Source organism: Protomyctophum parallelum (genome assembly GCF_964188405.1).
Source record: "Protomyctophum parallelum genome assembly, chromosome: 2".
NCBI classification, from domain to species: Eukaryota; Metazoa; Chordata; class Actinopteri; order Myctophiformes; family Myctophidae; genus Protomyctophum; species Protomyctophum parallelum.
The window spans coordinates 29,050,850-29,077,842 of NC_139699.1; the positions used below are offsets into that span (position 1 = coordinate 29,050,850).

General features: G+C 42.3%; 2 protein-coding genes across 6 annotated transcripts in view; one reads left to right on the forward strand and one right to left on the reverse strand.

Moving 5' to 3' along the window:
• Positions 1-26,993, reverse strand: part of LOC310876471 (cytochrome c oxidase subunit 5A, mitochondrial-like) — a 217,592-nt gene that overhangs the window by 90,638 nt on the left and 99,961 nt on the right. The window lies entirely within an intron of this gene.
• Positions 3,642-26,993, forward strand: part of LOC310876436 (zinc finger protein 609-like) — a 128,728-nt gene continuing 105,376 nt past the window's right edge. For all 5 annotated transcript variants that reach the window (XM_083789972.1, XM_083789975.1, XM_083789974.1 and 2 more), the window contains exon 1: positions 3,642-3,991. The gene's annotated coding sequence lies outside the window, so the exon portion shown is untranslated. The remainder of the gene's footprint in view (positions 3,992-26,993) is intronic.

Consider the following 26,993-nt stretch of genomic DNA (forward strand, 5'->3'; position numbering starts at 1 on the left):
ATTCAACCCCCTCTCTCCTCTCCTCTCCTCTCCTCTCCTCTCCTCTCCTCTCCTCTCCTCTCCTCTCCTCTCCTCTCCTCTCCTCTCCTCTCCTCTCCTCTCCTCTCCTCTCCCCATCCTCTCCTCCTCTCATCTCCTCTCATCTCCTCTCCTCTCCCCTCTCCTCCCTTCCTCTCCTCCCCCCCAGCAGTCTCCCTGTAACATGTTGTCTCTGTTTGTTAGCGAGATGATTCCTTCTGTCACGTCAAAGGCAACATTACCATATTCCTGTTGCCGGGGTAACCAGTGGCAGAGAGCGAGAGAGAGCGAGAGAGAAGCGTTTGAAGATGCTAAACATGAAAGGTTATCTGTGGTATGACACATCATCTGACAAATGGAATCTTTCACATACCGCTACATACAATATATATATATATATATATATATATATTTGTGTGTGTCCCTTCCTGCTAATTTTCCAAGAGTTATTATCATTTGACAACTTCATTAAAGAAAATCTATTGAAGAGCTCCTTGGACTCCACATGCATTAAATGAAGCATGTGGTCAATCCGTTGCTCTCCCCAGGTTGGCAGAGGGAGTGTAGCACCTATAGGATTACATTAGATACTTGACACTGGGTGAAAAAAATGGGTTAAAGAAATATATTGAAAATATATGTACTATTTAGTTTCAAACATGCATACAATAATCAAGATCAGGTTTTGACCCCATCAATATCCTGCTGTTGAAATTAAACATGACAATCATATACAATTTAGACAATTGATTTTTTAAAGGACGACTTCACCACTTTTCAAACTATCTTCATATAATTGGTCCTCACTTTTGTTCTACTCGTACTTGGTCTGTGTCTCATAGGAGGGCTGTGGGCATCCACCAGGGACACCATCAACGGGCAATCCAAACTAACAGAAACGGCTTTCTATTCCTGAAAAGGTGCAATGCGATAATGGAAGCCATCGTTCTCATGATAATAAAAATCTAAATGTAAAAAACAAATCTTGTTGTTGTTCTTGTCAAACGAATGAAATATATTCAGACGTATTTTCGTGAAACGGACCTACATTAGTGCCTGGGTGATTCTTCAAAGGTTAGTGAAATACTCAGCAGTGAAGGCTATTTGACAATTGAAATTCTCCGCAGTGTATGTGTTAAAGGTATATTCAGTGATTTCACTCAAAAAACCTTAGGTTTCGTTTTTGGCTGGGATCCAATCAGGATAGAGAGCCAAAAACGAAACCTAAGGTTTTTTTTACCCCCAGGGGTTAACTGGGGACAGGGAGGAACTCCTTATATGGTCAGCACACTCTATAGTAGAGAGGATTATCACAACAAAACAAAAAAATAAGTGATATTTGAATTAAGTGAAATCACTGAATATACCTTTAAGGCAGCCGGCGATTCCACGCGCCGCACAAGGTGGCCTTCTTTGACTTGAGCACCTGCCCCTCAAAGACCCCTTTTCCACCGGTTGGTTCTTAATGGTAACCGGTTCAGTTATTTTTGGTTGAGCCAGAGCTCCAAAATTGGAACGTTAAAGGACCACAATCCAAGCTAATAGAAACGGCAGGCTTTCTTTTCCTGAAAAGTTGCAATGCAAAAGTTGAAGCCATCGTTCTCATACAATTCAAATCTAAATATATTTTAAAACAAATCTTGTTTAAAAATAAATATGCCTAATGATGATGTCACTGGTGGACGAGTGTCCGAACTGACCAAAGCCCTCCTATGAGGAAAAAATTGTGGTGTTTTATCATGAACATTAGTGTGGATTAATTATATTAGATTAACTATGGATATATTATAGAGATTATATGAAGTGGTCCTTTAATTATGAATTGAGTGTGCAAAACCCATATTAAATTGTTTATAGGATCAATATAAGTAAATTATTTATATGATAACCCTTCCACAGTATAGCCTAGTAGGTTTTTCATATTTCCTATTTTTGGAATATATAATGCCTCATTGCATATTTAAAAATGCAAAATGTGTAATACAATAAATCATTGTCTTCATGCAAGTAATAACTGGGGAAGTTTCATAAAGATAACAATCTAATATAGGTATGGTTTTGCACACTCAAATCATAATAAACGTTTAAATTTTGGAAGTCATCCTAGCCTCGTTTAGGTATAATACAGTGTGTACTGTTAAATCAAGGAACAAACAGTCTGCACGTTCTTCCACATGTGGCTCATATTACACTCTGCCCCTTTTCCACCGGTGTTGAACCGATTCGGCTCTTTTTTCCCTGCCTAATATTGAACCAGTTCCGAGTGTTTCCACTGAAGATTAATTGGTTCGATCAGAACCCTAAAAGTTGGTTCAGAACTGGAACCAAGAAAATGTCTGCCGGTTCTAGAACCAAAGTTCTGTGGGTGTAAAAGTGTAGCCAGGCTAGTAAAAGTGGCCACTATATTGTCAATAATAGTTGACACCCACAAGACAGATTCAGATTAGACGTTTGACCCGGGGACCCATAAATTTACATTTTATTGCGACCACAGGTCGCAGTTAACTATGAAATCGTGCATTTCTCACGCCCTTTATATGGTCATGCCTCGTGACATCATGTGTGTCATCAATATTAAGCCTGGCCCCATACAGTATATGGAGATCCTTAATTGATGTCATCAATATTGGCCAGCAACTCTACATCTCACCTCAAACCCTTAGATCTCCATAATGGAGCTGACCTGTTCTGACATTCCATATGCTGATCCTTCCCCATTCATCCTTCCTCTTCGATGCCCCCCTTTTGACTGATAGTATACCTGTCCATTTAAACTCTAGACGGGCCTTCCCCAAAGTTATTAGTGTAGCCGCACATGGCAGCCGGCGAAAGCTAGATTTCTCAAATGAAGGGACGGCCCTACCTGGGCCCTCATCAAACCCTGTACTCCATATATGGCCAGTACAGAATTCATTCCATATGTTGATCTGACCCCCCCATGGCAAAGCGCCAGCCGCCAGCGCTCGCTCAGCAGTCTGCTGTCACCCAGGCGGACGGGTGCACGCAGCCTCGTCACTTATCGCCCTCAGGCGTCTTACTGGTTTATTTATGGAATGTTTTAGATTTGTTTGTTTGTGGTTAAAATAAATATGATTTTAAGGGGAAGGGGAAATCTTATATATTTTTGTTTTATGTAGGAAAATAAATTGGGTCTTGACCCCCCCCCCCCCCCCCTCTCTCTCTGTCTCTGTCTCTCTCTCTCTCTGTGTTTGACAGTTCAATCCCGATCCGTTCGGAGCAGGGCCAGATGATTCTGTCCTGGATTTCGAGAGCACCGCTCCTCCTCCAGGTCCACTGACTCCACTCCAGTCAACGCAGCAACGCTGCTTGTCGGTTACATTGTATCAGAGTGTGTGTGCGATCAGACAGAGCTGAGGGGAAGGAATGGATACATAGTAGCGAAACAACACAGTGTGGAAACAAACAACTGGAGAATAAACCAAGGGATTATAAAACCCGGCGCGTGGAAAGCACCGGCACCCTGTCCCTGTTGGATTAAAGGAACGTAGGGGGTCCGCGGCGCTGAGGAGAGGGCTTCGGTTCGGTCGTGGTTCCCTCGGGTGGATCTGCGCTGCTGTGCTGTGGTGTTTTCATGAGTGTGGAAACCAATCCACGGAGTGTGTGAGTGTGTGTGTGTGTGTGTGCGCGCGCGCGCGTGTGTATGCGCGCGTGCATGTGTGTGTGCGTGAGCGCGTGTGTGTGAGTGAGTGAGAGAGGAGAAGTGAAGTCCTGGCTGGCCTCCTCCTCTCCTCGTGTGGATCATGTCTTCTTAATGGGGAGTTTAATGCGTTTCGTCGTTACAACAACAGCAACAACACGGATTATTATATTTTTTTTAGGTTGAAATCTAAGCGTGTTTACTTCTGGTGAATCCTTCCATCTGTTTCCCTATGGAGTGCACACGTCTTCATCGTTCCATTCATGGACACACTGGGACCTATGGAATATACCAGGATGACTATTAGCTGACTCGGTAAGTATGTGGGGTTTAATGTTTCATGTGTTGACAAGTGCTGCCTGCAAGCACAGTGTTGTAAATAAAGTGTATATATCATGGAGGAGTATAGTAACATATATGCTGTGAAGACAAGCTCATATTGTCTCTCATGTTAATCTTTTCTAGCTACAGCTGTGTGTGTGTGTGTGTGTGTGTGTGTGTGTGTGTGTGTGTGTGTGTGTGTGTGTGTGACACACCATCATGCTACATGGCTAGGCTAAGCTAGCACTTGCTGGGAGTTAGCTAACGTTTTGTTTTTTAAAGGACCATACCAGTGTTTTGTTTATGTTTTATTGCATGCTGTTGTTTTAGACCGTTGAGTTGTTGGACTGCACCGTTTACTGCTTAAAGTATTCCACAGCACAGTTTCCTTACAATTTGGAATGCCATTTCCACCAAACCACCAATTTTTCCATGAATTCCAATAGGCTAACTACTATGGCACGAAAATCACCATGAACTTTTAACTTACTTACTGACTGACTGACTGATTTCTGTATTAACAGTTTGCAGGGTAAAAAAGCACAGGAAAGTACAGTTCAATACAAGGTCTGCTAAAATTATGTATAACCCTAGAAAGCTCTTATATGGCTAGCCGCAATTTGCAACTCTAGATTTTTTTTACAATGGGTTGAATCTAGAGTTGCAACAAGCTCCATCCACTTCCTATTCATCATTTTTGGTTTGTGATCTGCTTGTCTTAAATGACGTTAAAGGACAACTTTAGTTTTTTTCAACCAAGGTTTATGTTTTAGGTTGTTATTAGAGAAACTAAAAGGTGAGAGTTAATTTTCTTTCATTTGCTGCTTTCTCTTGTTTTGGGAATTTTAGCAGTTTTTGACAGGGGGGCGGGGGCATTCGAGCATGGGGCTAAATATGTATTTTTTTACAAAATAATATGGCAATTTATTTTTATTTTATTTACTATAGTCCTAATAAACCCCAATAAATTACATCTGGCCACAAAAGATCACAGGATCTATTGAATGTGACAAACTGACATATTGAGCCTATACACACAGTATAAGCCTTGCAGTAGGCTACCTTCACATTCAGTAGATCCTGTGATCTTCTGTGGCCAGATGTAATTTCCTGGCGTTTATTAGGACTATAGTAAATAATACAAAAATAAATCACCATAAAATTTGGTAAAAAAATACATATTTAGCCCCATGCTCGAATGCCCCCGCCCCCCTGTACAAAAGAGCTAAAATCCCTAAAACGAAAGAAAGCAGCAAATGAAAAGAAATTAACACTCATCTTTTACTTTCTCTAATAACAACCTAAAACATGAACCTTGGTTGAAAAAAACTAAAGTTGTCCTTTAAACTCACCAACATTGCAGCAGCAGTCCAAGCTTGAATTATCCTCTTTCAATCTGCCGAGCTTGTTTTTCATAAAAATCCACCGTAGAGATGTTATGAGCTACTTTCTGTCAAGACATCCTCTGCAAATGATTATATTTTAAAGTGTTGCAGTTTGGAAGCACTCGTTTCTGTTAACGGGTCGTGCTGCTGCCTCCTGCATTATGTGCAAATTCGAAACAGGTTGAACGCAGGGCCGTTCAGTGACTTACGACGAGTGCTTCCAAACTCCAGCACACTCCACAGAAAAATAATCACTTGCAGAGGATGTCTTGACAGAAAGTAGCTCATAACATCTCTACGGTGGATTTTTATGAAAAACAAGCTTGGCAGATTGAAAGAGGATAATTCAAGCTTGGACTACAGTAGCCCTACAAGCAGAACCCAATGCTACTGAAGTTCCTGAATTTTTTTAGACCCAGAGCATTCCACCTCCACCTTGCCACCGGGTACGCACACATATATAAACGTAAACAACTTCGGATAAGTCCTTCTGCGCTCTTTCAGGACTTTTTTTCGTGTGAGGGCTTCTGAATGTGTGAACTTTAAGTACCTATAAATACCGCTGCGAATATCTCCTGTGGCGCGGAAGCCGTTAAGTATTTTTTTTTGTTTGACCGATTTGGTCGCTTTGATTCTTCTCTTCCTTCCTTGTTTATTGACACCTCATTGTACCGCCTATCTGGCTAGCTAGTGGCGCTATAGCTATGACAGAGCAGATCAGAGGCAGGGACGTAGCCGGCACAAGCCAACCGCACACCGGGAGGCGGTACAATAAACGGTAAACAAACAAGAAGAAATAAAGCGACCAAATCGGTCAAACAAAGATACTTAACGGCTTCCGCGCCACAGGAGATATTCGCAGCGGAATGTATAGGTACTTATAGTTCACGAATTCAGAAGCCCTCAAAGGAAAACAGGCCGTCAAACGGCGCAGATACGATGTTACGGAGCATATTTATGTCCGCGTTCCAAAATTCCCATACGAAAATATAGTTATGAACATGGACCCTACATAAAACTCATCCAAATTTCAGAAAAGCTTTATGGAGGGTTCCGAGAGGGGCTAGGACTACAGCTGCGATGTTGGTGAGTTTAACGTTGTTTAAGACAAGCAGATCGCAAACCAAAAATGATGAATAGGAAGTGGATGGAGCTTGTTGCAACTCTAGATTCAACCCATTGTAAAAAAATCTAGAGTTGCAAATTGCGGCTATTATATGGCTTGTTTGTTTCCATTGCGGGTCCTTCATCATGTGGTTGTTGTTGTGGTGGTGGTGGTATTGCACTTGGAGAGCGTGGGTCGACTTTCACATATCAGTTGCACAGTAAGTTGAATCAAATAGAAATATAGAATCATAGAAAATTATTCTCTTATATCTTGTGATACTCAGGCCTTTTCTAATAATAATAACATTTTATTTGTATAGCACCTTTCATGACATGAAATGCAGCTCAAAGTGCTTTACAGAGCAATGGAGAAAAAAAGAAAAGCAAGGCATAAAACATTAAAATAATAGCAGTAATGAAATACAGTGAGGACATGGATAACAAGGAATTTAAAAGATCAATTAAAGGAAGTGTAGAAGTAGGTCTTGAGCTGTGCTTTAAAAATGTCTACAGAGGCTGCCTGTCGAAGGTACAGTGGAAGTTTGTTCCACGGCATGCCGTCAGCCCGTAGAAGCAGAAAAGGTTTCTTTGTTGCAATTTTTTTAGGCACAGTGAGCAGGCCAGTAGTGGAAGACCTGAGGGGGGTGGTTTGGTACATATTTAGGCAGGCAGTCATGTAGGTAGGAAGGTGCGAGACCATTGAGAGCTTGAGAAGTAAAATTATTTTAAAATCAATCATAAAAACAACCGGAAGCCAATGCAGTAACAATTTATTATCGACGGCCAATACAACGTTGCATCAAAAAGAAAGTAGCATTGATCGACCTTGTAATGCAACAAATAGATCAACGTTATTTCAACCAGGTGAACGGAATGGTAGTGTGGGGAGGGAGTTGGCTGAGAATATAATGGCTCGTACACACTGCACGATATTTGCTCGGATTATGCTGTTGGGGACCATTTTTGGCGCTCGCCGTCAAAACTCCCGATCTGACGCAAGATCGGGCATTGATCGCTGAGGGTTTTGTTCGCTGTGTGTGAAAGGCTCTGCGAGAAGATCTAGCGCCGATAAAAGCGCATTCCTGAGCGTTTCTGAATATCAAGCAGGGTTGATATCTTTCCTCTGTCGCCGACTGGACATCGTACAGTATGAACTGGGTTGCGATCGCGTCCAGAGAAGTCCTGTATTACTGCTCACAGCACTGCCGTCTGTCTGTCTGTCGTGTCGACTGTATCGATAGATGATCAGATGATAATATGTAACCTTTATTCCTTGGGTAAATCCGTGTCCTGTGTCGTACATGGTAGCTATATTAGCCCAATGTTGCTGTTAAATAGTCTATGAGAGAGAGAGACGTCCTCTGTGTCGGTCTCGCGCTCATATCACGGCATCCTGCACGTGTGTGAGATGTAAAAATGAATGAAATAAAAGCAAATGAATATCGGGTCTGGATCGCATCTTGGTAAACTCTTGCGGTGTGTGATGCCTAGTCTGCGACCAATCGTTTAGTGTGAAAGCCACAACGATATAATGACAGACAATTAAAATAAAAGACTCCTGCAGTGTGTAGGGGCGATAAGGCAGGTGCTGCTGGCTGGCTGGCTGGTCTCACTATTGTTGGTAAATACAGGTTGAAGGTTTCCAGCTGTATTCTGCTCTGTTTTGGTTGCTATGTGCCCAGATAAGTAAAGGATAATGCATGGCTAGGTGGTCATTGTTGCTATATAAATCACAGACAGGGTGATTAACTGCCGACACGGAGCGGAGGTTGTTAATTACCTTGAAGGTGAATTATATATCAACAATAACCACCTTGCCATGCATTATCCCGCTTATTACAATGGCTACTTAATACATAAATAAATAAATTGACCCAAAACACAACAAAACAAGGTATTTCCTTGCTTACGGACCGGAAAACACTGAAGTGCAGTTGATCAAATAGAATCCATTTTCGGGTACTGCATCGTTTCTCACTTCAAATGTTTTCAAAAACATATTTGAGAGCAATGTTTAGCTGTAAATGACATTGTGTGTTAGCTTGCATGGCTGTCATGTTGGATACAGCAGTAAAACCAAGCCCCCAGAGCTCCCGGTCCACACTCTATCCTTTATAACTCTGAGTAAAACAAGCAGTGCAGGCTGTGCAGCAGACAGCAATCTATTATAGAGTGGAGCGGTCTGTTATCCAGAAATGACACACCGCTGAATTCAGCGACTGACCAATCAGAATCAAGCATTCAACCAAGCCGTGTAATACACTCCAGTAGCAACTAGGTTCCTATCGGCCATCGTCTGCCCCAAAATTGCAGATTGACGATTTATACGTCATATATTCGTAGGTAGCTCACAGCGGGCCGCGTGTCGAAAAAGCAGATCTACAAGCTCTCAACACGTCGTGACACGTTGAGAGTTGTTGATCTTATCCGGACTTAACCCGGGCGGAGCTGAGTCGGCTGAAGCAGATTTCACAGCGTTCGGCACATATTGCCATGTTGTCAGTCTCCTCCAAAAAAATGCAAATGTCACCGATTATTGTGTGACACGATCACTATGTGAACATTGAACAAGCTGTGTTCGTGGCTGCTAGAGATGAGCTTGTTCATGGAAGATTAGTCTGGCAAACACTGGATGAGATACATGATGATTGAAACAACAGCTCTGCTGGAGTCAAATGTCCAGCCACGTGTGTGTGTGATCTCTTAGTAAGAAACACACGGTGTGTATCAGTGCAATCTTCTTGTAAACAACACTGCGTGTGTCAGTGAAATGTCTCTGTCGTTGCTCAGAGGCAGTCTGATGTTTTTACATTTGATCGTACAACTCTAGCAGCCACGAGTTGCTGTGTGCATGTTGTACTGTAACACAGTGGTTTTCAACCCTTTTCATATCAAGGCACATTATTTATTCTGCATTTGAGCCACAGACCACACCATTTGATGAGGTTTAGCATCGCAGACATGTCCACAATTCAATTCAATCAATTGTATTGATGTGGTACCATTAGGAGAGATAACAGGCAAACGTTGTTCAAACTTCAAAGTAACAATTCTTCTCTAATTGTGTAGACTTCTTGTAAATTAACTTAAGTAATGCAGATGTTTAACAATAATTGAACACATTCAGGTCGGTAACCCCTTTTGAGGTTCTTGTTGTTATCTAGTATCTACAGTATATAGCAACATTCGGCCTCAGTCCTAAATGGGGTACTGTTGAGAGTGTAAGGGTCCATTTGGTTTAATTTTACATTCTCAAGAGTTAAATATCTAATGTGGGTCCATTTGGTTACCAACTCTCCATCATTTAGCTGGGGACCACCTGGAACACCCTCACGATTTTCCGAGGTAGCGTTGGTCTGACTCGCCCCATTACTAACCCCATCCCTCCCTGTTCCCTAACCCTAATTGCAACGCACGTAAGTGGAAGTCACAAGATGGCTGTTAACTTTAGCTACAGCTAACGCCGGGACTCCACTGCGCAGGGAATGTTCCCTTTTTCAATCAATGAAGGGTGTTCCACTGCCAATGTTGTGTTCTGTACGAACACAGCTGTAATTCTCCCCGGTTAATTGTTTGACGCCGTCAGAACAGAACGCAACACGACGCAACGCAGTCAGTGGAGATTCAGCGTAAGCTACCGTCTCATCAGAGGGTGTGGGGGTGTGTGTGTGTGTGTGTGTGTGTGTGTGTGTGACCAGTGTTGGGCATCGTTACTTTCTAAAGTAACGTCGTTATGTTACTGGATTACTGCCCATGAAAATAATCCCTTACCGTTACATATTACCTTCTGAGAAAAGTAACAAGTTTTCCGTTATTTTCAGTTACCCGACAATTAAAACCCAGTTTTAATGCTTGCGCAGGTTGTTTACATTGTAGGCTATTAGGCTACTGCATACCATCATTGCGCCGCATTATTACGGCCCTAATTAACTCTATGGTTAAAAACGAGAATGATACACACCATGAACTGACCATAGACAATATCCCTTTACAGCTCTCTCTTTATTAACGAATATAATTCGCCACAATCGCCAGTCTATACACCTAGGACTGGACAGAAAGGCTGTTGCGCTGCGCTCCAACCAGCCAACAGCGCACATGATGCCCTCTCCACGGCGCGCACCGCGGCGCATGCACACCACCACCACCACCACCGTGGACCTACGTATGAACAAGATAGTTTATAAGAAATGGCACGGCGGCCATCCTTGCAGGCAGTGACAGACAGTAACGGAATGAGAATCCTGTAACCTGTTATTTTGGGGGGGGGGGCATTGATGATGAATGTTACTATGAAACTTAAACAATTCATTAAACTAGTACTCACCTAATGACGCAGCCACGGAGGATCTACCATGTATAACGTAATTCCAAAGTGTTTAGCCTACATTGTTTAAGTCAAAGACGCATGCGGTTTTTACTTTGGCTTAAAGCATGTTGTTATTATTATTCCGCATAGAGTATATTCCACCACCACCACCGGCACTGTCATAGTAGCTGGCTACAACCGAAACAACTTCCTCTTCCTCTTCAAAATAAAAGCTGCTTGTAACAATACTTTTATTTCTTAAGTGAACTTACAGGATGTAGTAGACGCAGGATGTATAGTAGGCTATGCTATGCGCTGTGCATTGGGGCATGGGAAGATAAATCACACAGATATGAAGGCAGGAGAAATAGACTGCGGGCAGTCGGGGCTTTATTATTATTTTTTAAATCTTGCACACAAAATGAACAGGGACACATTATAGTAACGGGACTACTGTTTTGGAAAAGTAACTAAGTAACTAACTACTAAATTGCAAAACTAACTAGTTAGTTTATTCCGTTACCAATAAAAGTAGTCCCTTACATAACGCCGTTATTAATAGCGCCATTACACCCAACACTGTGTGTGACACACCAGCATGCTACATGGCTAGGCTAAGCTAGCACTTGCTGGGAGTTACCTAAACGTTTTGTTTTTTAAAGGACCATGCCAGTGTTTTGTTTGTTTTATGTTATTGCATGTTGTGAGTGCAAAACTGTAGTGTTTAACTTGTGTTTGTGATTTTATAGAGTTATATTCATCTGTAAAATAAAGAAATCTGAAAATGTAAAACATGAATTTGCATAATTGTCAAAGAAAATTTGTCAATCTACTCGGGCAGGCAACAGATTTCATAAATAATATTTTAATTAATCAAATATTCTGATTATTGTTCATTTGCAATAGTAGCTCACCCTGTCTGCCTGTCATCTAAACTCTGCAATAGTTCATAGTTGTCCACCTATCCAAATAGGTCCCTCATGTGTTGATGTTGAGATGTTGAGTCATTTTTAATTTGCATTCACATCATGGGAAATGTGTCCCTGTTATTTCAACTCGGATGCACTCAGAGTAGTCGCACGCACGCACCCACGCACGCACGCACACACAGTGCATGAGGTCCGAAGGTTTGCTCTGAAGTCTGAACTGTTGGTTCCGATTCGTTTTATCAACATTATTCAAGTGAAATGTGTTGGTTTTATAGACTATTTAACAGCAACATTGCGCTAATATATCTACCAATATGTTACGACGGGATTTACCCATGGAATAAAGGTTATATATATTATCATCTGATCATCTATCGATACAGTCGACAGACAGACAGACAGCTGTCCTGTGCTCTCATTGGCTCATTGGCCTTCTTGGGACGCGGTCGCAACACAATTCATACTGTATGATGTCCAGTCGGCGAGAGAGCCAAATATCAAACCTGCTAGATATTCAGAAGCGGTCGGGAAGGCGCCGGCGAGCACTTTTAACAGCGCTATATTTTCTCGCAGAGCCTTTCACACACAGCGAGCAACACCTCGGCGATCAAAGCCCGTCAGATCGGGCCAAAAATGGTGCCAGACAGCATAATCGGAGCAAATATCGTGCAGTGTGTACATGAGCCATAAAAAAGTCACACCCGTATGAAGTGAGGGGCGCTCTTATCAACATACATCATCATGCATCATCTCATACTGGCCAATCAAAATGCCTGTTGCCTGTGATTGGTTAGCTAATTTGCTCGTTTACATATGACGTACATTTTCCATTCATTGTCAATGGCATTTTATGTTTGTGTTGCCACAAATTAACGTCATATTTGAGGCACATATGTACAAGTAAGACGCGCAAACGCGGGAAGCGAACGCAGCTCGTGTGTTTACAGACAGTGTCGTTGTTAAGCAGCGGTGGGTGGTGTAACAGCGAGCAAGTTACAGACAGTGTCGTTGTTAAGCAGCGGCGGGTGGTGTAACAGCGGGACACACAGACATTCAGTGTCGTTGTTAAGCAGCGGCGGTGGTGTAACAGCGGGACACACAGACATTCAGCCCTTGCTGTCTAGCTGCGCCCTCTGGTGTGTCGTTGTTGAGCAGCAGTAAACAGGACTGTGACTGCTTAGCTAACGTTAGCCCATATGCACACACTAGTACACATAGCCTAGTTACAGACAGTGTCGTTGTGACAGTATTATTTTTATGTTGGGCCTAGTACAGCAAGTTACAGACAGTGTCGTTGTTAAGCAGCGGCGGGTGGTGTAACAGCGAGCAAGTTACAGACAGTGTCGTTGTTAAGCAGCGGCGGGTGGTGTAACAGCGGGACACACAGACATTCAGCCCTTGCTGTCTAGCTGCGCCCTCTGGTGGCGGGCGGGTGGTGTAACAGCGTGACACACAGACATTCAGCCCTTGCTGTCATACTAAGTGGCTCACTGCGTTCGCAATGACCTAATTTCTCCTTTAATTGTCAATGGCAAATATGAGACTTGTGGGGAGGGGCTAGTGCCCCTCAAAAACTAAATGCTGCTTCCACACGTTTATTTTAGGTTTTGGGGACAGAAAGCAGAGCTTTATCCCAGATGACCTGAGAGGTCTGGATGATATCACATGATATCACACAAGTTCCTGATATCACACAAGATCAGATGTTTCTTGACCATAAAACATTTATAGACCAACAGACTAGTAGTATTTAAAGCATTTGAGCTAGAGACCATTAGACCAACAGTAGTATTTTGAAATCAGTTCTTTGACACACAGGGAGCCAGTGTCAGGCTTTAAGAAGACTTCAACTAGACAACCTGTTCAGTCACTCATACACACAGGGAGCCAGTGTCAGGGTTTAAGATGACTTCAACTAGACAACCTGTTCAGTTCTTTGACACACAGGGAGCCAGTGTCAGGGTTTAAAGTTGTAGTGACATGAAAAATATGTTTTTCACACTTTTAGACCTAAAATGCTTTTCATTTGGAATTGTCAGTAGTAAATATTGGCTGCTGCACTAGCGGCTCCTATATGATCAGAGTGGTTGCTATGGAATCTCCCTAAATCAATGCATGGTGTCTCTCTCTCCCAATGGACTTGTTTGAGCAGTGTGTTTAGCAATAACAACACCCTCGTACCTTCTACTATTTAGTGCTCTGTCACCAGTAGTGCTGCACAATCGAAAAAAGATCTCGATCTAGGTTCAGACACCTATGCGATGATTGTGATCTCATTTACACATTTGAGCAAGAATGGTGCAGCACAAGTTGGCTGTCCAATTCATTTTAGTTACTCTTATGTTTTTGCTACAAGAGATAGACTTTAAGAGAGGTTTAAGTCAAGTGCTTTGATGTTGTCTGTTGGCTCCAGGGGACACTTGAATGTAGTAATGTTCAGCAACTACAGACTAAAGATGGAAAAATTCCTCCACAATTCTTGTGGAGGAAAAACAAAATTCACATTTGAGCAGCTATTGTGCAGCACTAGTCACTGGCCATTCCAAAGCACAGCTTGCGATCGATGAATGCTCTGTATTGTGACTCTGTTGGTTGGGCACACTAGCAAAACAATCACTTGTGCTGCTGTGGAGGAATTGTACGTCACCTGCCTCTCTACTTATCAGCTCCACAGAAAATAGAACACTCTCTAACAGCTCCTTAAACTACGCAGCAGGAGCCCATCAACAAACAGTTTGCCAACATACTGGTTACTGGCACAAAGTGGAGAGGCGAAGAGAAAGCTCAAGCCTATACTCTCTTTGAATAAAGCCTTTCCTTGTCCTTGGCTCTATCTATACCCGGGCGGCAGTGGCTTAGGAGGTAGAGTGGCTGGAAGGTGACCATGAGGTTCCCAGTTCGATTCCGGGTAGGTAGGGTCGATACAGGTGCAAGAAACTACACAGGTTGGGCCACACGCCCCTCTAGACTAGAACACAGGCTGGGCCAAACGCCCCTCTAGACTAGGGGTTCTCAACGTTTTTGGCTGGGGACCCCGGGAAATGCTTTGGCCGTGTCTCGCCGTGTCTCTTTCATTGATTTCTTCATGAAATTGCCCGGAAGAAAATCATTGAATTTTGTTTTTAATTCATGATTTTATTATATATTTTTTGCTGTTTTGAGAATGTTTTTGTTGAAAAGGTTTTGAAATATGAATACTTTAAAGCAAAATGTGAGATATGAAAAATAAAGGGACCCATTCAAATCGATCCGTGACCCAACCCTGTGTTGCCAGTGCTATCCAGTGTACCCCAGTTAATTTAGCCAGTCCTCATCAGCCAGGGCTGGATAGTATACGGTTGTTTTCTGGATAATGTTCATGACATTTATTATTGACTAGAAGCTCGACCGGCCTGTGACTGGTCTCGCCACGTGTTTGTGTCGCAGTGCGATCTGCGTTGAGACGCACACACATTGCCACACTTACTGTGGGGTGTGTTTTCCATGCTGGCCAGGTTGTGTTGCTGTTGTTCCTTGTTGTTTCTCCGTGGATGTGGTGTGTCCGTCCGCGTACATTCTCAGGCCAGTGCATCACGTCAGGGAAAACTGTTTCACTGCGGTTGTGGGAAATCCCCACCCGCGGTGGGCGGGGCGTTGCTATGGAGGAAAGGCCTGCTGTGATTGGCCAGTAGTCGACTGCACACCCACCCTTTCACCCAGCTGGGTTGAAGACTCAGAGGTAACGTCGGTGACGTATCACGGCCAATAAAGCACAGGCTTGAACGGCACTTCCGCATAATTCGCATCGCATACGGTCTATGACTTGGCCACCTGAACCCGTGTACAAAGCTGTGTCGCTTTGTGGGCGTTGGAATTCTCTCACATGTAACGATAGATTTGATTGATCCAGGCGACAGTGAGGTGAGAGTGGGAAACGGCATGCATTACATGTCGTTGTGTGATCTGATCATCATTGTCAGTGGTTGAGTCAACAGGTAGAGAGCTTCTAAGAGCGTATTTCTATTTATTTGTTTATTGGTTTGTCTGTCTATCTATTTAGTGTTTATTTAGTGACTGAGTGAGAGTTTGTGTTTAATTAGTGAGTGAGAAAATGAGTTTGTCACGTGTCAATGAGTACGATTAGACACATTACAGTGCAGTGAGTGTGTCTTTATTGTTGTTGTTGATTCAATAGATGTTTGCTGTGTGATCGGTCTCTGGCGGACAGTGGACACTAGCGTAGTTAAAAGAAAACACACACGTGTGAAGTGAGTGGTAGAACTCTGTGTGGGGGTCCCCGGGGGGGTCTCTGGGGGGTCCCAGGAACATCCAGACCCCCAGGAACGCACCCGGGGGTTCCAGCGAGCCGCCCCTCGTCCGAAATGCTTGAGAAATGACAGAGTTACCGTGTGGGGGTCTCCAGGAGGTCCCTGTACTGTACTGTACTGTACTGTACTGTACTGTACTGTACTGTACTGTACTGTACTGTACTGTACTGTACTGTACTGTACTGTACTGTACTGTACTGTACTGTAACACACCCCAAATCATCATATTGTGTGTGTGTGTGTGTGTGTGTGTGTGTGTGTGTGTGTGTGTGTGTGTGTGTGTGTGTGTGTGTGTGTGTGTGTGTGTGTGTGTGTGTGTGTGTGTGTGTGTGTGTGTGTGTGTGTGTGTGTGTGTGTGTGTGTGTTAGGCTGTGCAACAGTGACACTTGGTTGTGAAAACCAACCAAAAGCTATTTTCGTGCTCGGACAGACCCAGGGACCCAGGGCTCTGTCTATAGACTCAACACACATAGCTGTCTATAGGAGTGGTTGCACCACTCAACACACATAGCTGTCTATAGGAGTGGTTGCACCACTCAACACACATAGCTGTCTATAGGAGTGGTTGCACCACTCAACACACATAGCTGTCTATAGGAGTGGTTGCACCACTCAACACACATAGCTGTCTATAGGAGTGGTTGCACCACTCAACACACATACGTAGCTGTCTATAGGAGTGATTGCACCACTCAAAAAGTCCAGTATCAATTGGCAAGTGCAAGAAGATTTAGCAGAAAGCAAAGCTAAGCATAGCTGGGTGATGAGAGACCAGGACCATCTATTTAGCCTAATAATAGGCTATTGAGTTGACAGCAGCATATCTGTGATGTCTGTCACCCCAGCTCTCTAGTAGAACACGTAAAGGGAAATTTCACTTTAAAGGTAGTGTGAGTGATTTTCTTTGGTTAAATTAAGTGTTAAAAAGCTCTTGTGATTGCTATAGTGTTTGTTCAATAACAGGAGTCTCCATGTCTCTCCAGCTTTTTATTACAGAACAGAAAATGCATTTTCAGAAACCAAATCTGAAACTGGGATACAAATTGTATCCAATCAGGATAGAGAACGCAGTCAGGATACAGATTAAACTAGAACTGCACTCTGTCGAGTGCATACTTGCTTGTTGCACACTAGTAGGCCATAAATGGCCAACTAGTGCGCAAGCAGAGCGCGCAAGTACTTTCGACCGCTGTAGGTGTACCTACCTACTTTATGCATATAAACACTTTGGTGCAAAAAATACTTTGCACCAAAAACCATGACAGCCGTCCCGCCATTTGATGTTTATGCAAGAAAACAGCAAATCTGTGCCTGGTTTGCTGGGACCAGATTACACAATTGACCATATTTTTTACGTCATCATTGAGAGCTAGTCATACATATATACAACACGTACTCTGGTCCCAGCAGATCAGGCACAATTTGCTATTTTATGTTATACTGATTATGTATATAGTATACGTATGACTAGCTGTAAATGATGACGTAGGACATATGTATACATATACATATACTATATAGAGTGTATAGTTGTAAGTTGATTAGCGGTATACTGTGGTTACTTTGCGCCAAAAACCGTGACAGCTGTCCCGCCATTTGATGTTTATGCAAGAAAACAGCAAATCTGTGCCTGGTTTGCTGGGACCAAACGACCACAAATGACCATATTTCTTACGTCATCATTAAGAGCTAGTCATACATATACACACCACGTACTCTGGTCCCAGCAGATCAGGCACAATTTGCTATTTTATTTTTACTGATTATGTATATAGTATACGTATGACTAGCTCTAAATGATGACGTAAGAGATATGGTCATTTGTGGTCGTTTGGTCCCAGCAAAACAGGCACAGATTTGATGTTTTTCTGCATAAACATCGAATGGCGGGACAGCTGTCACGGCGGAAGAGACCGGGCGAAATGATTACTTGCGCGCTCTGCTTGCGCAAGTAACAAGTGGAATTGTAAGTAATGACACAAATAAATTAGCATTGGAACTGGAACACTATAAGAATTAAGCTCATAAATAGCTACGCTCTCCTGTTTGGCTGAACTTTTGTCACCTAGACACCTACCTGAACATTTATTTTCTGTTTATTAAAGAGCTGGAGAGACATGGAGACCACTGTTACTGAACAAACACTGTATAGCAATGATTACGAGAAAAAAGCGTGCAAAGGCCGCAGCTGAAACAGAAGCTAATGGCTATGGAGATTTGAGACACAGTGCTAGCAACCGGAGCGGTTAAAAAAACTTTCAAGAGCGCCCCGCGCATTGAACACAATTAATTAATCAGGACGAGTATACCTGTCAACGGGATCAAATGCAGAAATTGAGTAATTATTATAGTTATATTAAAACAACACTTTTGCTTTAACCCATTTTGGGCAGGAACCCTTTTTGGTGTTTTAAACATTATGTTATAATTTAGCTATTGAAAAATAGCAGATCTACAAGCTCATAGCTTGATTTAGAAGATTTTTTTTTTAATGTTGAGGTCAGGCCTAAATGGGTTAAAATAAATCAATCAATGGTAGGAAATCTAGTAATATATTTGGAAGTCTCTCCATGACAAGGAGATTATGTTGTCAGAGTGAGTATGATCTATTATCCAGTCATCTACTGGCAGCTCAGCAGTTCATGACAAACTAACATAGGATACACTATCTACTCATCTCATGGAAAGCTCAGCAGTGGATGCCAAACTAAGATAGGATGTAGGCGAGCTAGCCCACATCCTAAAACCTCTCCAAGGGATCTTACAACCTTTTTATTGCAGCAAATTAGGTCAGATAAATCTAAAGTACAGTACAAAACACAGAAATCAATAGGCTAACTAATCTGTAAAAGATTACAGATTAGTTAGCCTATTGATTTCTGTGTTTTGTACTGTTGCAAAATTGCTAAAAGAAGTGTTTGCCAGCCTACTGTTGAGAGTTCTTTTGAGCATATTTACCCTCTCTCTTCCTAAAGCCTGACTCATACAGATATATAGTAGTATGCCACAGCACTTTGCAACTGGAAAGTCATAAACATAAAGGGGCGGCGGTGGCTCAGGGGTAGAGTGGCTGTATGGTAACCACAAGGTTGCCAGTTCAAACTCGGGCTCCCCCAGAGTTGGTGTCGAAGTGTCCTTGAGCAAGACACTGAACCCCTAATTGCTCCTGATGTGTTGGTTGGTACCTTGCATGGTTTCTGCCGCCATTGGTGTATGAATGTGTGTGTGAATGTAATCTATGTAATGTTTATCTTGGATAAAGGCGCTATATAAATGCACCGTTTACCATAAACATTACAATCACTGTTGATTGTTTGTGGATTAGTCGCCCGGGTTGCGCTGCACTCCCAAAATAACACCTTTGCAAAATCACCACGCCTCATTTAAACGCACAAGGTCGTCGCTAGTTCATGCTCTAGGGTGCGTCTCGGGCAAGATACCGTATCGCTGGCGCAATCAGTTATCGTGTCTAGTGCTAGCCACACAAGATAGGGCCCTCAATCTTGATTTGAACAAGTGTTGTTAACAACCTGTTAGTCATGGAGCGTAACTCGGTTTCAGTTCTGATCAATCAGCAGTTGTTTCCATGTTGGCACTGACTATTTGTATTGCAATTTGTATATGTCACACATTCCTCTTAGGAGCTAACAACCATGTCAGAACGTATATGTCACACATTCCTCTTATAACTACCATGTCAGAATGACAATGCCTTTTTGAAGCCTTGTTTGTTTGGCTGGTCTGTGTTTAGCAGCAGCAGCAGCTGGAACAGTCAGCCTAAAGGCAGTTTATTTGAGGTTAATGGTTGTCCAGGACATGTGCCCCCGTTAGTTAGACATTCACAGTGCAGCAACTGAACTGGCCACGGCATCAATAGCAGTTTATCAGTGAATCAGCACTAGGTAATGTAATGGTTACGAGAAAGTGGCTGATAGTGTTTGAGGATGGTTCTGAAAGTTTAACTCCAACTAGGGATGGAGCTTGTTATGTTTTGTTAACATAAATTATGCCTTGGATGTGTATACACATCTTTTATATCAAAACCACGGGTGCTAAAGACATGTATAGGCGTTTTTTTCCATCTGCACCATACTCCACATGCGCACTGCCGTTCACTTCCTTGTTTACGGATCCAAAAGAATGGCTCGTAACTCCTAATCTAGGGAACTCTGTGGTTTTGACCAAAAGGACAATGTTCTGTCTTCATTTCTGACTTAAGCATGCCTCTCGTTTGGACTATAAATGCTTCGAGAGAGACCTTAGTGTGATCAGCACGAGGTAAGAATGGAATATTATGCCTCCTGGTTTTGGGGGGCAACGGAAGGCGGGGCTTTTCAGAGTAAAATCTGCCATATCTGCTCTATTCTGCTGGCACTCTAGTGTTTTTATTTTGAAGAATTCCCCGGAAAAAAAGTATTTATAACGAGCACCTTATCGAGTTGGCTTATCGAGCCGGGGTTTTATTGAGCCCACTATTGAGCTTTTTCTATTATTTTGTGGAAAGACTTTTTTTCATTTATTTGACAGTTGTGAGTTTGTGGCTGACCACTAAACCCGGTCTCACCCAAACACGGTGAAATAGCACGGATTGGCATTTTATAATATTCAGAAGGAATACAAAAGACATATTATATTCCTTAATCAAATAGTTTTCTGACCATTTGCGATACAGGGCCAGGCAATGGCATCTTTGTATTAGAAATATAATGAAATGAAAAGTGCACTGTCTTGTCTGTCACATCACATGCAAAAGCAGAGACGTTTCAAATAATTTGATTAGTTATTAACTAAGTTTAACTGACTAATTTCCTAACGGTGATTAACGATTAACTATTTACATCCCTAGACGGAAGGCAAGTGACCTTTTTACTTGCGGAAAATAATATTGAAAAATTGAAAAACTGGTTAATGTGTGTGCCGTCACTTTAACCCATTTAGGATTCAAAAAATGCCTTCTAAATCATGACCTAACTTTTCGGAAGAACTTTCGGAAGAACAATATGTATGTTGCTATAATACTATACTGTACATAGCAACAGGAACCCCAAAAGAGGTTACCGGCCTAGAGTTAAAAGCGTAATTTTGTTTACCCGGACAGCGCTGGTTGGCAGGAATCAATACACTTTAGACCACGCGGGCGCACTCTTGTCTTGATTGTTTAAACATGACGGCATGGGCCGCCCGCTATGCTCGATATGATGCACCCAAATCTTATTGATTACCGGGTAATCAATAACAAGCTTGATAAGCTCAAAGCTTATTGTTATTGAGTTTGTTTGAGTATAGTGTTTCGAGCTCCATCCCTACCTCCAAATGGGCTTTGATCTCAGAAGTTGTCACTTTTTTCAGCCCTCATGAGTTTGCAGGTCTTTAGTCCACTCAAAGTTATGCTAAATATTCCTGGTGTTATTTATTATAGTCCTTGAAAATTGAATAGAGTAGTAGTAACACATGGAAATACACTATAAAGCAATGAATCATGTTTTGCCGGTTTCCTGTGAGATATGCCTCCTAGGGCTAACATCCTTCTATGGGTCACAGGTTTTGGTATAACGGCCGCGACCCGTTCACTGGAGTGTTGTAGCTTTTTAGTACACCTGTATGATTTTCCTACACTGGTTTGGGACACGTGGAGCGTTGTCCCGGCTGTTTAAGTGAATGTTCTGCCAGCCTCCCTGTGTTGGCTGATCTGAGTGAGAAGGAGGGTTGTAGGGTCCGATCAGACTTTAGTTTGAAGATATGGGGGTGCCATACCTTTGCCATACCAACTTTATCTAGATGAAATGAAAGGCTCAGCTAATGCTGTGTTCAATTTGTAGTTTTTACTATGCATACGCACCATTTGTGAGTTATGTGCACCCCTGTAGTTGTTCAACAGAAGTCTGGTCTATGTCTATTATTAAGGCCTAAAAAAAAAAAACTTTGGTTTCCGGTTGCCGACCGACTCTATTAAATATGCGCGACCCATATTATTTTATTGGCATTTGGTGAAAAAAAAAAAAAAAAAAAAAAAAACCTCAGAATACGACCGAGTCAAGACCAAAAAGGTCTTTGATCATTAAAATTATCTTTGATGAGACCATTGGGACAAGCAACCTCATCCTACGTTATAAAAAATAAAATCCACGTAGGAACCACTATCGTTTGTAACAACACTGTCAACTAGGGCTGGGCGATATGACGATATATATCGTATTTTCGATAGAAAATGTCTATCACGAAAAAAAAGCTATATCGCTTATATCGCCGTTTCGCTTTACGGCAGTATTTTACGTCACAGCGCTTATATACGGCATGCCCAGCAGCCCACCGCGCGGCGCGCGCACTGAAAACAGTGAGCCAACACCTTTCGGATGTCTTCTCTATTATATACTCTAAGGCCAACACGACCACAACACAAGCCGAGGTGGTGCTTGCACCTAAAAGAGGGAGATGATGATGATGGCTGACGAGATTCAGAGCGGTGTAAGGGGCACGTTCGGAAATACCACACCGGAGCGAACTCATCTATCAGTTTGCATTGCACAGTGCGCCTAGTGCGCTATTTCCGAACGCGCCCTAAAGTAACCGGTCATTCACTGTTATAAATGCAGGTTTCATGTTGGGTCAAATTGATAAATTGCGTGAGCCACGCATGTTTTACACAGTTGAACAATAAGCTTGTCCGTCGTCGGGTGCACTGCAAACTTCTTCCAAGACGAAGACGTTCCTCTTACCTGTGCAGTCCTCCTGCTGCGTCACGCGTGTCTGTCTTGTTTTATTGTTCCAAATAAATTATTCCATTTGAAAAGTCCTTAATTCAGCAACAGCTTACAACAACAGCACAAGACGCTGACTTTGTTGTGATCATCAAAAAAAAAGGAAAAGAAAAAGCCCCACTCGTCCCAGACTCCCATTATACGCACAGCTGTGGGCATGGAGAGTTGACGACAAGATCGCGTTCTCTCTCACTCTATCGCCTGTAGTCAATTAAACATCGTTAAGCTGCCCAACGTCTTTAACAAACTAAACTATAACTACAACAGAACATGTTGATTCCCTATACAGAGCTTAAATGAACTGAAACAACTGTAGTGACAAACTGTGACATGAGATATTTATTTTTTCCTTAAGCCAATTTAATGCAGACACAGGCCTGTACTGTGTCTGAATGGCAACGTCTTATTTCTTTCTTTTTTCTTTTTAATTGTCATAATAATTATTATTATTAATAATACTAATAAAACTTTATTTGTATAGCACCTTTCATGACATGAAATGCAGCTCTCAAAGTGCTTTACAGAGCAATGGAGAAAAAAAGAAAAGCAAGGCAACGACATTAAAAAACAAGCAGTGATGCAATACAGTGAGGACATGAATAACAAAAAATAAAAGATCAATTAAAAGCAATGTTGTAGAAGTGGGTCTTGAGCTGTGCTTTAAAAATGTCTACAGAGGCTGAACAATTGAGTTCAGCCTCTAATTATTATTATATACATTTTATTTTGTAATATTTTTGTACTTGCTTTGGGCCTGTCTGTGCATGGGAAGGGCATCAGTATTATATTCATATAAGTAGACTGGATAATGTGAATTTAATTGTTTTTTGAGTGGTGCAACCATTATAGACAGCTATGTGTGTCCCTGTCCCTGTATCCGAGCACGGAAATAGCATAACTATTGTCACCACCAAGTGTCACTGTTGTGCAGCCTAACACAGACAGAGGCCAGGGAGGAGAGCTTGTACAGTACAGTACAGTACAGTACAGTACAGTACAGTACAGCCCAAGTACAGTAAAGTACTCGACCTGAACAAAAATCAATTCTTTTAGATAAAAAAATAGGTATCGTAAAAAATATGCTATATCGTGAGTATATCGTTATCGTGATAAAATAAATTCTATATCGTGATATGAGATTTTGTCATATCGCCCAGCCCTACTGTCAACACAGTGCTCTGTGCGCCGCCATGTTGCTCAGCTCTGACCGCGGAGCGGAGCGCAGCCTCTAGACTAGAGCTGTTTAAAGACAGAGAGTGACGACAATGGACTGATCAATGACGCATGCAGCCCCACGAATAAGCAGTGAACGGAGATGTCGCAACTCTCTCAACTAAACCGCGCTGCCTCCGACAGAAATATTTAGGGGAACATGTTTTAACGTGACATGCAGACCCGGTTCAATGGGAAACACAAACACACATTGAATAACACACGCCGATATTGTTGTGTTTCTGTTGCGTGTGTGTTGTGGTGCCACTGCCACCGCACATTAAATTGCCACCAAAAGAATTGCCAAAGCCAACCGCAGGGCAGCAGAAAATATCAGCAACCCTATTTTCTAAACCTGCTGCCTCTACTCCAGGTATGTCACTGTGTAATGAAAACAATGTAAATTTGTATTAACCATTAAAACTGCCACAGTTATTTCACATAGCCAAAATATGAAATATGTAGAAGCCTATCTAGTGCGGCAGTTAAGCTCATCATATGGAAGGTATTGTGCATTTTATGACTAAAGCATGAAACTTTCTACAGTGTTTCTATATACTATGAAGTTTGTTTTCAGACGTGGAACCACTTCTGAGTTGATGTCTGTAACTCGTTAGAGGCTGTACACATATCGGGTTGTCAAAAACATGCATTTTTCCCTTTTTTGCAGGCACAAAGACAGTATATCAATAAGAAGAGTTCTGGAACCCACTAGTCATCATCAAATTGCTTTAGTAGGTTAAACTAACAGTAGAAGATATGTCAATTGGGTTTCATGGGTCATCAAGTCACACAAACACCTCACATAAACACAGACACAAAAATCGGATTTTCAACCATTTGTGTTCAATTGGATTGAGCATTTGACATCTCTTCTTTTATGACTAAAGCATGAAACTTTCTACAGTGTTTCTATATACCAGTGTTTCCCAACCTGTGTGTCGCGGAGCTTTGGTGCTCCGTTTGATGTGTCCAAGTGCTCCGCGTAATTTGACCGAAATTAAGTTATAGTGTTACTTTCTGTCAAATCAGGCGGAACACTAACTCTCCCCCGAAGGCTTCTTATAGTTGCGTCGTTGTTGTCACACGTCCATTAGACGTGCGATAACATCAACACGGAACAATAGACTAACGACCCTCTGCCATTGAAATGTTAATGCTTAGATGCATGCAGAAGAGGCTACATATCGCTCCCTCCAGAAAGACTGGAGCGCGCAGAGCGCAGCCACATGCACGTAGACAGCAAACACATACAGAGTCCTACATGTCCCGACCTAGCCCAAACATTTAGATTCTCGTAGTCCCGACCCAAACACGTAAAGTAAACGTGACGTTGTTGTGATTAAACATAATGTGCCACGAAAAATAGCTGTCCATAGATGTCCAAACATGATCGCCTCGTTCGGCCAACAAAATATATCTCCCTCCCTCCACAGAAGCGCAGTGATTTATTCTTCGTCGTACACGTGTTATGCTTGCATGCTGAAAATGGCTGATCTACAAGCTCACAACGCGTTGCGGACGCAACGCGTTGTGAGCTTGTCGATCAGCTATTTTCAGCACGTGAAAATAAGCAGGCTGTGAGAACTGAGACCCTGCACAATAAAAGCATGCAGCTTTCACAAGTTGGCCCATAATAAAGACAGGGAAAAGGATTAGGTGGCATTTCACATTGCATATGAGCAATTTTTTGAAACTGAGGCACTGTCTCTGTCCTTTTCATTCTCGTTATTTGATGAGTGCTGTCATGTGTGTTTTTATTTTATTATATTACTTTTACGTATATATTTACTTTTACTATAATATATATATATTTAATATATATGTATATTATATACACCCCCCCCCCCCCCCCCTAGGTGTTCCCCGAGATTTTTAGGCTATGAAAAGTGTTCCCTGGGACAAAAAAGGTTGGTAAACACTGCTATATACTATGAAGTTTGTTTTCAGACGTGGAACCACTTCTGAGTTGATGTCTGTAACTCGTTAGAGGCTGTACACATATCGGGTTGTCAAAAACATGCATTTTTCCTTTTTTTGCATGGCACAAAGACAGTATATCAATAAGAAGAGTTCTGGAACCCACTAGTCATCATCAAATTGCTTTAATAGGTTAAATTAACACTAGAAGATATGTCAATTGGGTTTCATGGGTCATTAGGTCACACAAACACCTCACATAAACACAGACACAAAAATCGGATTTTCAACCAATTGGATTGAGCATTTGACATCTCTTCTTAACATATCCTATTTGCAGTAAAGAGCGTCTACCATGCAATGACATTATTAGAGAGACCTAACAGTCTCCTGAGCATGAACAAAGGGCAGTACACTTGAGGGCAGACTTTTTGCACTTGCATCGCTTCGTGCACCCTTTCTTGCAACCACAATGTATCAGTTCATAGCAGCTCTGTGAGGCTTCTGGAAGGGTGGACCACAGTGGCTGCCATCCCAATTCTTCTTTCACCCAGCCACAATCAGAAGGGCTAGGCTGGATGAAGGGAATGGCATAGAACCCACATTGATGACCAACAGTGCACAGTGGCACAAGTCCTGTCGAGTAAGATACAATCAAACCAAACTGCAGCGACGGCGGAAGTCTCTTTTGGCCTTGGTGAACATGATCCTGGATGGGTCCAACATCAAACACCAGACTCAGCTTCTGGAAAAAGGAACTTCTACCGCTGCTCTTTCAATCTCACAGCTGTTGGTTTTCAGTGTCAAACATACACGAGCAGAAAAGTCATCAGGTACAGTACGTCACAACCGTAACCGTGAAACTCCACTTCCTCTGTATGTGGCAATGAAAGTCCATGCTATCACACGCAATAGAGGGCTAATTGACACTCTCTTCAGTCTGTGTATGTGTGTGGCATATGATCGCCTGCTGCAGAGTGTGCGTTGTCCAGGAATAAAGGCAATAGTGCATTGATGGCTGCAGGGGGGATTACTCTCTGCTGGATGTGAGCATGATAGGCAGACCATG